The following is a 14,377-nucleotide window of genomic DNA, read 5'->3' on the forward strand; positions in this document are numbered from 1 at the left end:
TGCTTTTATAGCCAGAGATGTGTCACCAGACGAGAGCCACAGCTGACCACAAATACATTCTTGATGCTCTGAACAGCGTCAGCTGCCAAGTGTTGGACTAATCCAACACTAGCAAATACTGAGGTCTGGACCGTAGCTCAGTATAGCAGCCTGAGCACTCCCAGAGAACTAAAATGATGCACACTCATTGCACGCACAGAATCGTCATTACTACAGATTAAAAGATGCTGCTTTTAAAACGCAGCCTCGCGTGCTGCAAAGAAAAAAGCAACGCACGTTTATTTATTTTTTTGAATTATTTTAATGTTTATGGCCTTAAAGACAGTACTATAATAGAACACTCCATGCAGTTTGAGCCTTTTTTAAAGGCAATGAAAGCCACTAGGTAGGCCTAGATGAAAAGTTCCCATCTCTGAAAGCCACTATAATTAGGACGGTCTGCATTTAGCTGGAGCACTCCTGTATTCGGTAACAGCCAGGCAGAACACTGTTGCGCTATCAGGCTTTACTCATTACACCACCGTGCCCTCAAAAGGAATAGCATATTAGGAAATTTGCCATCATTGACAAGGTACATGATTCCTACTACTATCCTTTCAAACATTTGAAAGCAACAGTTAGATCTCCTTTTTTTGCTTTTTCAGAGATATTCATCAGACATCTTTTTAAAGGAAAAAAAAAAAGCGCAACCGCTGACTTGTACAGCAAGGAACATGCCTTACATGGAGTGCGCCCATTTCTTTGAGTTACAAAACAGATTAAAAGAACTGATACTAAGGTCTTAAATAGCACAAAAAAACCCACCACCTACAAAAAATAGCACTCCATCTGTTGAATTTAAGACATTGAAGGCTGGAAGGCTCTCAGCTCCCCCTGCAGCTTTTCCCACTGTCAGGGAACCCATAGCCATGCTTTCCTGCACACAGCAGCCTATTTTCAATCACTTCCAAAGTTTCTGCCCTTCCACCAACACAGGCAGGCGCACACACACGCTCAAGAGATCACTGCACAGGTCTCGCTTACTTTTGGAACCAGATCATTAAAAAGGGCAAGAACCAAAATACCTGCAGAATGAAATTACACCAGAGGCACAACAGCAATGATCAAAACACGGCCTTGTCTTACGCAGACTTTCCAATAACTTTTCTCCATCCAAAAGGAAGGTATTTGTGTTAGGTTTGTACGTACAAACATTAAGCTTTTATGTCCCTGAGGTTGTGTGGAGGAAGAATAGTCTACAGCACGGCTGTCAAACCCAAGTGAAGCTGTGGGCCAGCCCCTAGGCTGCTCCCCAGGCTAGCGGTGCTACCCTGCCAAGCTGGGAGGGAAAACGGCCAAAACGCAGGACCAAACCAGCCCCACGCAGGCAGACTCTCAGAAGACCAATAGCGGAGGGATCTGCCTTAATGATGTTCTGCAGCACAGGGGGCTGGGGAGAAGAAAACATTAAATAAATAAAGGATGAGGTGAATATTACCGCACACTTCTATAGGATTAGACTTAGATGGTTGTCGCACCTCAGTGTTATGTTAACATAGGCAGAAAAGCCTCAACCTCTTAAGATGCAGCTGTACTTAATATTATAACATTAGCATCTTCCTTATGGCAAAAATATGGTGAAATTGCATATTAAACTTAACACAGCCTCTGAAAAAGGTCCAAAAAGTAAAAGAGAAATAGTTAAGAGTCAGTACGTACTGGAAATAATGGAGGTACAAAGGAGCACTACACAGATTTAGGATTAATCAGATCCGTGCAGGCAGTCTGGTCTCGACCCCTGTTACACTAGAGTCTAGAGTCAGGGCCAGAGCAAACTGCAGCTGGGTCTACTTCAGTGCTAATGCTCACATTAACTTGCCAAGTGGTGGTCTTCACTGCAAGAGGAGCACAGAGGCCACTCTGACCCCTTGATTCCCCTTCGGTCCAAGGAGTAGTTCAGGCCAGTTCTCTGAACTAGAGAAAACAATCTCAGCAAGACCCATTTTTCCCCCGTTTAGTAACGTTTGCTACACCGCTTTCAGGGTCAAATGGAATAAGTAAATTATTCCAACATATACTCACAAATTTTAAAAAGGGCGTTTTCTCTGTATAAGAGCTGTGCTTATACTCAGCAGAAGTGAATTTTACTTTCTGTTGCACTACTAACCAGTAAGATGGCAGACTCTGTGCTCAGATTACCTACCCGTAAAATATGTATAGTAGTGCCTTTGTCCTTTATGCATTGAAAGCCACTAAAGGAAAACATTTTGTAAACTAAGCATAGAGTAATAAACGATATTATTTTCATGGCAGTTAAATTTGATCTTTCAGAAAGAGAAGCAAACTAAGAATGAGGTCTGATGGGGTGGATACTAACTTAACTGCTTTGATAAATTTTGTAGTCATTTAAGGCCTGATTCAGTACTGCGATAGGCACTGCATTGACAATTAATACGACATTTTCAGACACAAAAATGTCGCATAAATAGACTAAACAGATAAACATTAAACACGTGCAAGAGAAGAACCACCCTCATCAGACAGTCGGAAAAACAAGGCACAGAGACTAAAAGCCTTGACTAATGTTGCGCAGGAACCCACGATAAGGTGGGAATTCACTCCATAACCCCAGAACTCCAGTTCAGTGTCCCAGCCAAATGCTACTCTTCACTAAACAGCAAACTTCAACTTCTGCATGTGACACACAGCACGTGCAGAAGGTGCAGGGACAGCTCCATCACAGCTCCATCACAGCCTGCGGTCCCCATTCTGCTTTCAATCTGCTACCTCCACCAACTGCATTACTTTAGTCACTTCTGAAGCAATGCTGCAGATCAGATGAGTGTAATGATCCATTCTTCTGGGTGGTAGGAAGAATCTTTTAAACCTGTTTTACCACTAAAGCCACATGTGCAGGCATCAGAGATAAAATTTAAAAGTCGGATTCCATGAAATAGCTCCGTAAAGATAATGTGGTTCATTAGGAAATGAAGCTCTCCAGGACAAGATCATTCAGCCAAAAAAACAGATGCTGTGAATTAACATCAACATTTTTCTATTTTCCAATATATTTATTATAATTAGTAACAATAGGAAAGACACGATTGCAAGTTAAGCACCGCGCCGCCCGCATGAAGAAAGTATTGTGCAACTGAATCTAGGCAACACAAAACAGCAGTTGGAAATTAAGTGCCTTGTGAAATTTACACTGTTTAAAATAATCAGTTCATTGTGTTAATGGATTCATGGTAACACCATCCACTTAGTGCCTTGGTAAGTGAGCTCTTCTCTAATCCTCCTCCTTTTTCACTAGCTAGCACTTTCTCCAGTTCTATGGCATCAAACTGGGATGTCACAAATAAATGACTGAGATCTAATTACAGAGGCAGAGCATGCCAGGAAAGAAGATGAGCAACATGGGAAAAGACTCCCAGCATTATCACAGAGAGGCGCGTAAGGGGGAGCTGGGCTGGCAGGGAGTGGGGCTAGTGGCTATCACAAAGCTGCATGAAAAGCACAGTGCATGCAGTTTTGCCAGATCTTCAGCCTTGAGACTTAACAAGCCTTCGCAAAAAAAGGTTTGAAAAATCACTGCGCCACCACACATACCGATGCTTTGCCGTTGGTCTTCAGAGTGATGAAGAGTACCACAGTACAATACGTATCGTGAATAAATACAACAGGGTGAGGTCAGACAGCCCATTTAGCTCAGTCCACTTATCTGTTCAAAGGCAGATTCTTAAAATTGCTCAACAGCCACAAAACAAACAGGATGTTCAAAGGCACCCAGATTCCTCTTAGTGACCACAGCGAAAAGGCAGGAGGAAGAGCTGCTGGGTGCTCCCCTCCTTTCAAAAATTCATCCTCAGGATTTAAGAGCCTAGATCAAAACTGAGAACTAACATCTGTCTTTTACTCTTTTTTAAAATCCAGTCAACACAGTGTTTTGGTGGTGGTTGGTCCTGCAAAGACCTGACATTTACAATATCACAGAGGCACTTTTTGCTTTACAGAACCAAGAGCTTTTTGCTTTGTTTTAAACAACATTTGCTATACATTCGTGCCTATACATAATAGACACACATAAATGCATAAATTTTTACACTGGCCTGTTGAGCTTCAGCTCAACCTCAATTAGGTTTGTGGCACAGGTTGTCCTTTGTCCTATTCTGATCAAGTGCCACTGATGATATTTTGCATTTCAGAAGTGAGAACATAGTAGATAATTATCACAGCTGCAGAACTCCTTCAGTGTCACATTCCCCACCTGTACAGTTAAGTGACAGGACAAAGACACTCATCTCTGTGAGAAAACCGCTTGAGAGAGAGTAAGTGAAATCTCAGGCTATGGTAAAATAGTAGTAACTTCATTTTGCAGACAAGGGAAATATAAATTATTAAACATGAGAAGTGGAAATGCCATCAGTTTAATGGATGGGGCACAAACCTAGAACTTAAGAGACCCCTGTAATAGTTTTCATTTATTCATTTTGCACTAGCCTAAGTGATTACGACACAGAAGGATGAACCACAATGTAAAAATCAGCCTTTACATTGTTCTTAGGATTTTGGGATTATCCTGAGACCTCTGAGACCCCAGTTATCTTCCCTTCTGCATGATGAAGTAGATACTGTTACTATATATTTATCCAAATTTTCCTTGCTTTTAAAATACCAGAGTGTAGGCTTTGCAGTGTTTTTTGAATTCCCAGGGCTTGCCCGTACCAGGAGGCTCACACAAAGTCACTAACGCACAGAAAATTCACAGCCTTCCTACAGCCTTCACCTAGGCTGAACTTACTGCTGCTCACACTTCAAAGGTGGAACTCACAAACTATGAACTCCTGTAATGGAATTTTTAGGTGAAATCCTCTAATCTGCTAGAAATCAGGATAGATGACAACAAGGTACCTCAACCTTGCACTCTTATAAGTGGATTTGGTGACAAGATATAAATTAATTTCCAGTCAATAGTGACACTACTCCCCATTTAAGAATTTGTGCGTGAACATTTGTGTTGAAGGGGCAAGAGGTTTCGATTAGCATTTTACAATCAGACTTACTTTTGTGGAGGAAAAAACTCTTGGATACCAACTTCAAAAAGCTGGGATGAAAATACATAATCATTGTATACACTATTATTATTGTTGTTAATTCCAAAGAAACCACTAGAATCACTTACAACCCTCTACTACAACACTTACTTTGTTATTTCTCAGTGTAAGTATTCATGACTGCTAATTTCCATCAGTAATGGCTACAGAATGAGCTCTGTAAAGGTTATAAAACAAGCACTTTTGCATCCCCCAGTTCAAGAGAGACATGGAGAAAGTGCAGAGGGTTCAAGGAGGGCCACTAATGGAAGACATTCCGTAAGGAGAGACCGAGGCAGTTGGATTTGTTTAGTCTGGTAAAGAGGTGGCCAAGGAGCAATCTAATAGCTGCCTGCAGCTATGTAAAGGGCCATTACAAAGACAGCAGAACACAACTTTTCTGTCTCACCAGGAGATGTAACAAGGAGCAACGGCCACATATTGCAGCTTGTAGAGTTCAAACTGGATATTACAAACCCCCCTTTTCACTAGGAAGGTGATGCAGCACTGGAGCTGGATGCCCAGAGAGGCATCTCTGCCCTTGGAGGCTTTTAAAACTCGGCTAAACAAAGCCACTGCTGAGCTGGTGTTGGCAATAACCCTGCTTCAAATGGAAGGTCAGACTAGATGATCTCCAACAAATGCCTTCAACGCATGCTTCCACGATTCTAGAATGGTGCAGGTATTAAACGCTGAGAAAGACCAAAACTGCTGGTAGGAATCCTTCCCAAATGCCAAAGCCCTACACACTTTCTCTTTCCTTGTCTTTCTGAAAGCCGTGTCAAATCTTTGCCGTATCAGCAAGAGGGAGCCCATCGTGTCTGACCGCATGACAGCAGCACCAGACTCACTGTAACAAGCCTGCAGTTATGCAGGGCCTCACAGGTGTGACTTTTACTTTCAGCACACTCTGAATAATGGATTTCGTGGAGTTGCACTGGCTACAGTCAGAACTGCTGCATTTGTGTGGTCACTGATTAGATGAACCAACTTGCTATAGATGGCTAGGCTGCCTTACTGAGATAAATGCCTTTGCTAAGCACGCTCAGACTGCCTCAATTTATTTTTCCTGGGGTTGCTGCTAGCCAGCTAAGAGTTCAGATTGCTTTACCTGTGCATTTCTATATATCTTATACGTTATTTTTTTAAATCCTTTCTTTCAACCTGAACTTGGAATCCTTTGGGACTGTAAACACCGTTTGATTCTATTACTAAAACCCATACTTTTCAGGTCTTCTGGATATTGTATTACAATTTCCCTTTTTTAATTTAAAAACCACTGAGATTTACACAGAATATAATACAAACCTTTGAAACTCCTAAAATGCATAATGGAATCCAGAGAAGGAAGAGAAGCAGATAATCTCACGGGCTCCTGAGCTCTATGAAGCATTAATTGGGGAAACATTAAGTTCTCCTGGGCAGTAGGAGCAATGAGCGGACAGAGAACAGGAACTATTGTCAAATCCCTATATGTGACACTTGCGGAATAGCAAAAGAATACAGTACCCACTATATAAGTGTTACAAGGATTAAGATCATGCTTGTAGTCCAAACGCTAAGTTAAATGTGGCTTCTCGCAGAAAACAACAATAGTGACAAAAAGGGCTCCTCTCTGTCAAGCCTTCCAAAATGTCACCCTCCTGTCACAGTTAGAGGACATCCCTTATCCGGTCTGTCTGAGTTCAAAAACCTGAGGAAATTTATAAACTGTACTGTGACGGCTCTGACAGGGGAATGTCATCCTATCCCAAAACTAGCAGACTTGTTCTACAACTCAAAGAAAAAGGTCCTTTGGACAATTTTGAACTATTCCCTATCTGTCAGAAACTACCTAGAAGTGTGTACAAGTTGTTCATTCTAAAGTTACGCTTTCATTAAAAAAATACACCTTTAATTTTTGAAGGACTGTTGGTCACTTGTTTGCTTCTCAAAGGAAAGGACTGTTCATGCCGAACCCCTCACGGGGCTGCTTTCAGGCTTTCACAGGGCTCTGCAGACCTGAGGGCTAACGTGGAAGAAAAGAATCTGTGCTCTGTCCTGGCAAAGGTGAGAGATGGAAATCAAAGAGATAAAAGTGTAGGAAAATGTGTGTACTGCATCTGTGAGAGGGTCTGGGAAGAGGGTCAGGAGGAACCGCCACATACCACTGCCTGTTCCACCCCCTCTATCTTTGACTCCCCTCTTTAGGGACGTACTTCGGCAAGTTCATGCACTTGGGGCTCAGATCTGCACCAGCCACAGGAGCAGACCTTACAGGACATCTCATTTAGTCTATCACGTTTTGGTCTCAGAAGTAATCCCAGATGTGTAGACATAATTTTCTAAGGAGAAGAATCATAGAATCATAGAATCTTCATGGTTGGAAAGGACCTTTGAGAGCATCGAGTCCAACCATACACACACAAAAAACCCAAAACAAACAAACAAACAAAAAACCAAAGCAACCCACAATCTCTGCCACTAGAGCATGCCCTGAAGTGCCACATCTAGACGTTTCTTAAACACCTCTAGGGATGGCGACTCAACCACCTCCCTGGGCAGGCTGTTCCAGTGCCTGACCACTCTTTCAGTAAAGTCATTCTTCCTAACATCTAATCTAAACCTCCCCTGCTGCAACTTCAGACCATTTCCTCTGGTCCTGTCATTATTCACCTGGGAGAAGAGGCCAACACCCACCTCTCTACACCCTCCTTTCAGGTAGTTGTAGAGGGCAATGAGGTCTCCCCTCTGCCTCCTCTTCTCCAAGCTAAACATGCCCAGCTCCCTCAGCCTCTCCTCATATGACCTGGTCTCCAGACCCCTCACCAGCCTGGTAGCTCTCCTCTGGACACGCTCCAGCACCTCAGTGTCCCTCTTGTACAGAGGGGCCCAGAACTGAACACAGCACTCGAGGTGAGGCCTCACCAGTGCCGAGTACAGAGGCACCATCACTTCCCTGCTCCTGCTGCCCACGCTATTCCTGATACAAGCCAGAATGCTGTTGGCCTTCTTGGCCACCTGGGCACACTGCTGGCTCATGTTAAGCTGGCCGTCCACCAGCACCCCCAGGTCCTTTTCTGCTGGGCAGCTTTCCAGCCACTCTTCCCCAAGCCTGTAGCGTTGCTTGGGATGTTGTGACCAAAATGCAGGACCCGGCACTTGGCCTTATTAAACTTCATACAGTTGGCCTTGGCCCATCGATCCAGCCTGTCCAGGTCCCTCTGTAGAGCCTTCCTACCCTCAAGCAGATCAACACTCCCACCTAGTTTGGTGTCATCTGCAAACTTACTGAGGGTGCACTCAATCCCCTCGTCCAGATCATTGATAAAGATATTAAACAAAACCATCCCCAAAACTGAGCCCTGAGGGACACCACTGGTGACTGGCCACCAAGCGGATTTCACCCCATTAATCACAACTCTCTGGGCACGGCCATCCAGCCAGTTTTTAACCCAGCGAAGAGTACACTTGTCTATGCCATGATTCGTCAGCTTCTCCAGGATCCCTTACAAGGTAAGGAATAACCACAAGACTCTGAAATGACCAACTTTTTTCTTTGCACAACAGGCTACACAAATTCTCCAAATTGCCTCTTTGTTATGCCCTTGCCCTTTCATTCCTCCAAAATTTTCACAGGTATTGGGACCACAGATAAATCCAAATTAGCATTACTAAAGCTGACTCACATATTGCTGAACAATAACGTGCTAAGGGTTATGTTTGTGGACAGCTTGATGGTAAATGGGACCACAGTGGCATCAAGTCCATATTTCCACTAGAGTGATGTTGCAGCCGCTCGCTCCCAGCTGACTGTTGCCACAGATCACATTTGTGCAGTAAATAAAAGCTTAGCTCCGAGTGGCATTACTAAGAATTTTTTGCTGCATTACATTCTATCCCCCAAGGTGCAGGAGGACATTAGTTGCAAGCTTTATGACTAGCGTGCATTAGAAAAATGAAGCCATTAAATTCTCATAAGCTTTTCAATTTTTCATGTTATATTATTCTAGAAATGCTTTTTGTACCATGGGCATGCACCAGTTACCACAACAGCAATGCCTGACTCTGCCTATTTAAGTACCCTCCTCGTGTCTCAGGCTCTCCCCTTCCCTTTGTTTTAAAATATCCTCATTGTAGGTCCTTACGGCTTAGGCTGATTTTATTAGACACAAGTGGCCCTGACTGAGAGCAGTTTTCCCAATAAAACTATATGCTTGCTATTTTCTGTTAGTTGCATCTCATTTTGTACCTTGACCTTTCTGATTTTGCCTTAATATTTTTCACTATAGTTTCACCTTCAGCTTGTATTTCTTTTATCTGTCGTTGTAATTGAATACTGGCACCTGAGATGTCTTTCAGGCTGATCTGTTATCCTCCTTCATTGTCCTTTCTATGAACTTACTACAAACAAACCTTCCCACTAGTTTTAGACCTTGTACCTCACTGATTCATATCTGTTTGTGGACTTCTATCGCTCCCCCAACTCCTCCTGATTGTACTTTAAGGACTTTCAGGATGGCGTTTTCTTCTTCTGGCTGGAAAACCCCATCTAGCACAGTCTTTCCACCAGGCAGAGGGAAGATTCTTATTTTTGGCTATTTCTGTTAGCTCCAGTGCCCTTTCAGGCAATTTCTAAGATCCTGAGAAACATGTTCCACAGCTTGTAAGACAGGCATAGATCCATTTACCTGCTCTTACCTAGAATGCTACAAAAACTTCCTATTTTACTTGCTTAGCAAAATAAAAAGAAAAGCTCCAAATATTCCAACTTGTGCCACAGAAGCGGACAAACAGAAATGTACAGAACTGGATTCGCAGATGGCTTTGTCAACTGCCTCTGCCTTCATGTGAACCTGGCTGGGCAATTAAAGTGTGTAAACCGAGATCGATTACTACCCATTTCCCACTGTGCTGAGTTCCCACTCTGTAACCTTCACTCCTCAATTAGTTATCCTTTCCTAATTAAACATAGCTACAAGATGCAGAATCGTCCCTAACATATCACTTAATAAACATTTAATCCTTCTGATTAAAAAGATCTTAATATCACAGGAGTGAAAGCATGGACTCAAGAGAACCCCAGATGCTAAAAATAATCAGGATGGTTGATGTGTAAACACACTTGTGCCTCATCTGCCGCCACTAACAAGCACTGTTTCAAAGAAATCACGGGTTCCCAGTGCTGCTTATGCCTGAACATCATTGCTTTTTTATGTAGCTTATAGCAGAATTCTGTTACGCTGTGCCTAGACAAATAAATTTCAGTTGTGTGTGTTTTATGTACCGAAGAAAATACTTACGAAGGACTAAGTATAGCTCAGTTTCACAGATACCAGTCTGGTTAAGTCTCTCTACTCATCTTTTTAAAAATCAAACATACTTCACATCAAGTTTTTATTAGCAAGGAATTTTATGTGCCATCACACTACTCTTTCACCAAATTTTACTTTTCTCCAAAGGTTTTCTACACAGCAGGCTAGTACTGATCGATGTAACGTAATGTAGCCCTGGAACACAATGTGTTAAATAATTCTCATCATGTGCATTCCATGATGAAACTAACGTGAAAACATTAATAAATATTCAGCATAAGAGCTGGTTAAAGAAAGCATCTGGAAGTCCAGGCCCACGTCCTTAATCCTGTAACGTAGACTGCCTCTCTGTTTATTTATATGAGTTTACCACGCAAATGACTTTATTTGCTGTTTGTAACTGAAAGATAAATCTACTTCAGAGCTCTGGAACTCCCTTGCAAAATCAACAGTTTATATTGAAAGAGAAGAACGCTCAATATCTCTAAGTAGACCACATGCCTGATGTTTGTAAGCCTACAGAATATTTCGGGCAAGCTTACGAAAATGCACTATCCTTCCTTTTCCTTTGCTCTGCCCTGAGTGCATTTGGTATGCCACGTTTTACTTTCTTATCTTATAGCTTATGCATTCACATACTCCTGACACACTCCAAACTCTTCTTTAAAACCTTACTCCTATTGGCATGTTCAAGGTATTCCAGCCTGCAGATTCTGCTCTGCATTTCCTGTGCCCAAAGAATGTGTACTGAAAGATGGGCCGGAAGAATGCCTTTACTAAAAAGAAACACTCTGCCAAGAATATTGGATCCTCTGTTCCTCTAACAAACAATCTACAGTGCCTGAATTTCATTTGGATAAGGGATTAAAAGTGCTGCTCATAGCAGTATATTAAGACGGCGAAGTGCTGTTAAGACTGAATCAACTATTCACACCTACCTAGGTTCAATGGATCTCTACAAAAATGGTCTTCAATACTTTTAGAGTTTCACCTTTCCGTTACTGGACATATGCTTTATGTATTTTTTTGGGTCATCAGTAATACAAGACTAATAAAACACTGAATTTTCCTGTGTACAAACCCAGACGACACAGAGGTGGGATCCTGATTTTGTGTCAAAGTTCACACGCTGTTCTGATGAGGCTGTAAGTGCCAGGCCATGTTCACGAGCAGAAGTGGCTTGCCTCCTAATCTAAGCTATCTTTTTATGTTGGTGTCTAAACCGCAGGCCCAGTGCAGGTTGCATGTGGCTGTCTTGCAAGGACAAGAATGAGGGCAGGTCCCCCATGAGTGGGATGGAGTCCTCCCACATGCTGTCCAACCGTACCACTCTGACAAGGTCTCCAAAATAAGAAAACATATTTGAATTTATTACTCACGATAAGAGTTCTTCATGAGAATGGGATTCCTTCTAAGACTGGTAAATACAGCACTTCTGACAGAACTACACCAAAGCAAAGAATTTGAAACAGAACAGCTAGGACACAGAAACAAGAAAAGTTAACACTACTCACGATGCCTTAATATTTCACTGGGTGGGACAATGAGAAACCTGACTGATGCATCCGAAGAGTCCTTATTTGGGATGTAACAAACACACATGCAATGCACACTAATCCCAGCAGACATGCGTTGGGAAAGGAAACTTAAGCCAAAGTGGGTTGTACAGAGACGACACTCTGCTCTTGCCACAGAGCTCTCTCCAAGTGTGACCAGACCTCCACAAATGTCACACAGCTTTAGAACTATCTCTGGGCATATAGGAATTAAGCATGAGGGACAGGAAGAAGTGTTTGTGCACTGTTATTCAGGAAGAAAGCAATTTTGATTCAGCAAAATGAAGCTGTAAAGACATGCAGCTCTCTACAGCCTACCAGACCTAGTCCTTCAGGAGGCCCTGGAGAGCAAGACAAACGAGAATAAACAAATCCTGCTTCAAAGAGGTAACAACTAAAGTATAAAAAGAGTTAAGGATATAAAAAGCACAACAGATGAATAAATATGGGGCAGGCAGGGTAACAGCAAGAAGCCATGAGGAGCAGTTTTCACATATCAGTAGGTTAATCACAGTCAAGCTTTTGTAGGCGTGAAAAAACCCTGCATTTTAGAGTGGGTTTCAGAGAAGGAAGGTGGGTTAGCACTACAAATGTTCATGTCCGGGACATGCAGCTTATGCCTGAGATGACACAGATGAAACAGTCAAATGTAGGTTGATTCCCCGTCAAATGCAAGGCTACAAAACCCTTTAACGTCAATGTTCTGAAGAGATACAAAACAGGCCAGATTACGGTTGTGAAAGCCAAGGAAATGATGCTGCAGTAACCGAGATGCAAAATCTGTAACAGCTTTGAAGAAAGCTCAGCAGTATGTACAGACAGGAAAAGCTGTCATGCAGACAGAATCCGCAGGATTTTGATAGGCTGGATGGAAAGAGAGAGGAAGAACCATGAGCCGAAGGGAACACCCAGATTACTCATTCAAATCAGAAAGCAGCACAGCAACTGGAAGGGAGCATCGCGGGTGCCCTTGGGCAGATTAAGAGCGGCAGGTTAGCAATGTTTTGTTTAAGGCGAGGCAGAGATGCGGGGATGTCAGAGCTGCACTGAGATTGTAGGCTGTACAAAAGCTGACGGACGTTGAGTGCAGAAGCAGATCTACAACACTTCTTACTTGATTTTTTTAATTCCATGCAATATTAAGCTTTGCTTAGACAGCTACTTAACCATTCCAGAAAGGCTGGGCTTTATGTTGTGGTCCAATGACTGAAGCCATTAGTATTTTTGTTCTCTTAGAGCTAGGTCACTTGCCAGATTACTCAAGCAAATTTCCACAGCTCATTAACATTTCCCACTACTTAATTCTCATCTTAGACTAGTGGTTGTACCTCAGTGTGTCTCCAGTAACGAAGTTTCTACCACTGCCTTTTTACACTTTTCTCTACTGGATGCCCCAATTACTCTTAAGACAACAAGCTCTCCTTTTCACAATGCTTGCACGTTCCAATAGCCAGCAACAAGGGCTGCAACTACCGATCCAGCTGTACATACTGGTTTGAGGGACACGTTGGATCCAGCAATAGGAACCTAAAAGACTGAATGGCAATGCAGAACTCTGTTTTCTACACTTTTTTATTCATCCCCATTACTCGAAAAAAAATCAGCTGTGTAGTCAAGTAAACATCAATTATTTCCCTAAACTTAGGTTTTCCTGCAGTTGATCACACACACCAAGTTAAAAGCCCTGTCAGTCCTTGCTATTTATCAAGCTTGCCAATAAAAGTACACAATCACAGACACAACCACAGACACAGACACTAATTAACAACATTCCATTGTGCCACAAATGAGAAATGCCAAGAGATCTACCTTACGCTGCCCTGCTCCTTACACGGCTCCCGGTTCACGAGCACACATGCACACACACGGACAGCAGGCAGACAACAATATACAAAGAGAATGAATGGGTCTCTAGCGTTTCAGATTTACCTAAAACCGTGTCCTTCCATCAGAACTTTAAGAGTGTTTTGCTTCTGGCACTAGCATTAGCAATCCCACAATAAAGACTGTTAAGAAAAACGTTGCTCAACATTAGAGATAGTTAGAAACAGAGAAAAATCTGGGTGCTTCCCAGGAGCACTCTGCAAATTACTCATGACTACTAGGTATTTTACAAACTGTGTATCGCACAGCTGCTGCCAATGGGTTACGCAAGTCTCTGATCAAAAATAAATAAAACAAAATGGTAAATGAATATCCTGACGAAAAGAAGAATGTGTACATCTCGTGTATCAAAGACGCAAACTGAATTCGATATAAAGGACATGCATATGGAAAATGCACATATTTTGGGTGCTGGGGTGAAAGGGTTAAATGCAGATAAACCTCTAACTGATGAAAATAACATTTGAATTTAATTTTACATCCAGACTATCCAGTTCACAGTCCTTTCATTCCTACTGTGGGAAAACGGGAACTGGAAAAAAGTCCCACTGAGGAGGCTCTTTGCTTTCCC

General features: G+C 42.4%; 1 protein-coding gene across 2 annotated transcripts in view; it reads right to left on the bottom strand.

Annotated features, from left to right (window-relative positions):
• The window catches only part of HSPA12A (heat shock protein family A (Hsp70) member 12A), a 56,505-nt gene that overhangs the window by 15,807 nt on the left and 26,321 nt on the right, over positions 1–14,377 (bottom strand). The window lies entirely within an intron of this gene.

The sequence above is a fragment of the Larus michahellis genome, chromosome 6, assembly GCF_964199755.1.
Source record: "Larus michahellis chromosome 6, bLarMic1.1, whole genome shotgun sequence".
Lineage (NCBI taxonomy): Eukaryota > Metazoa > Chordata > Aves > Charadriiformes > Laridae > Larus > Larus michahellis.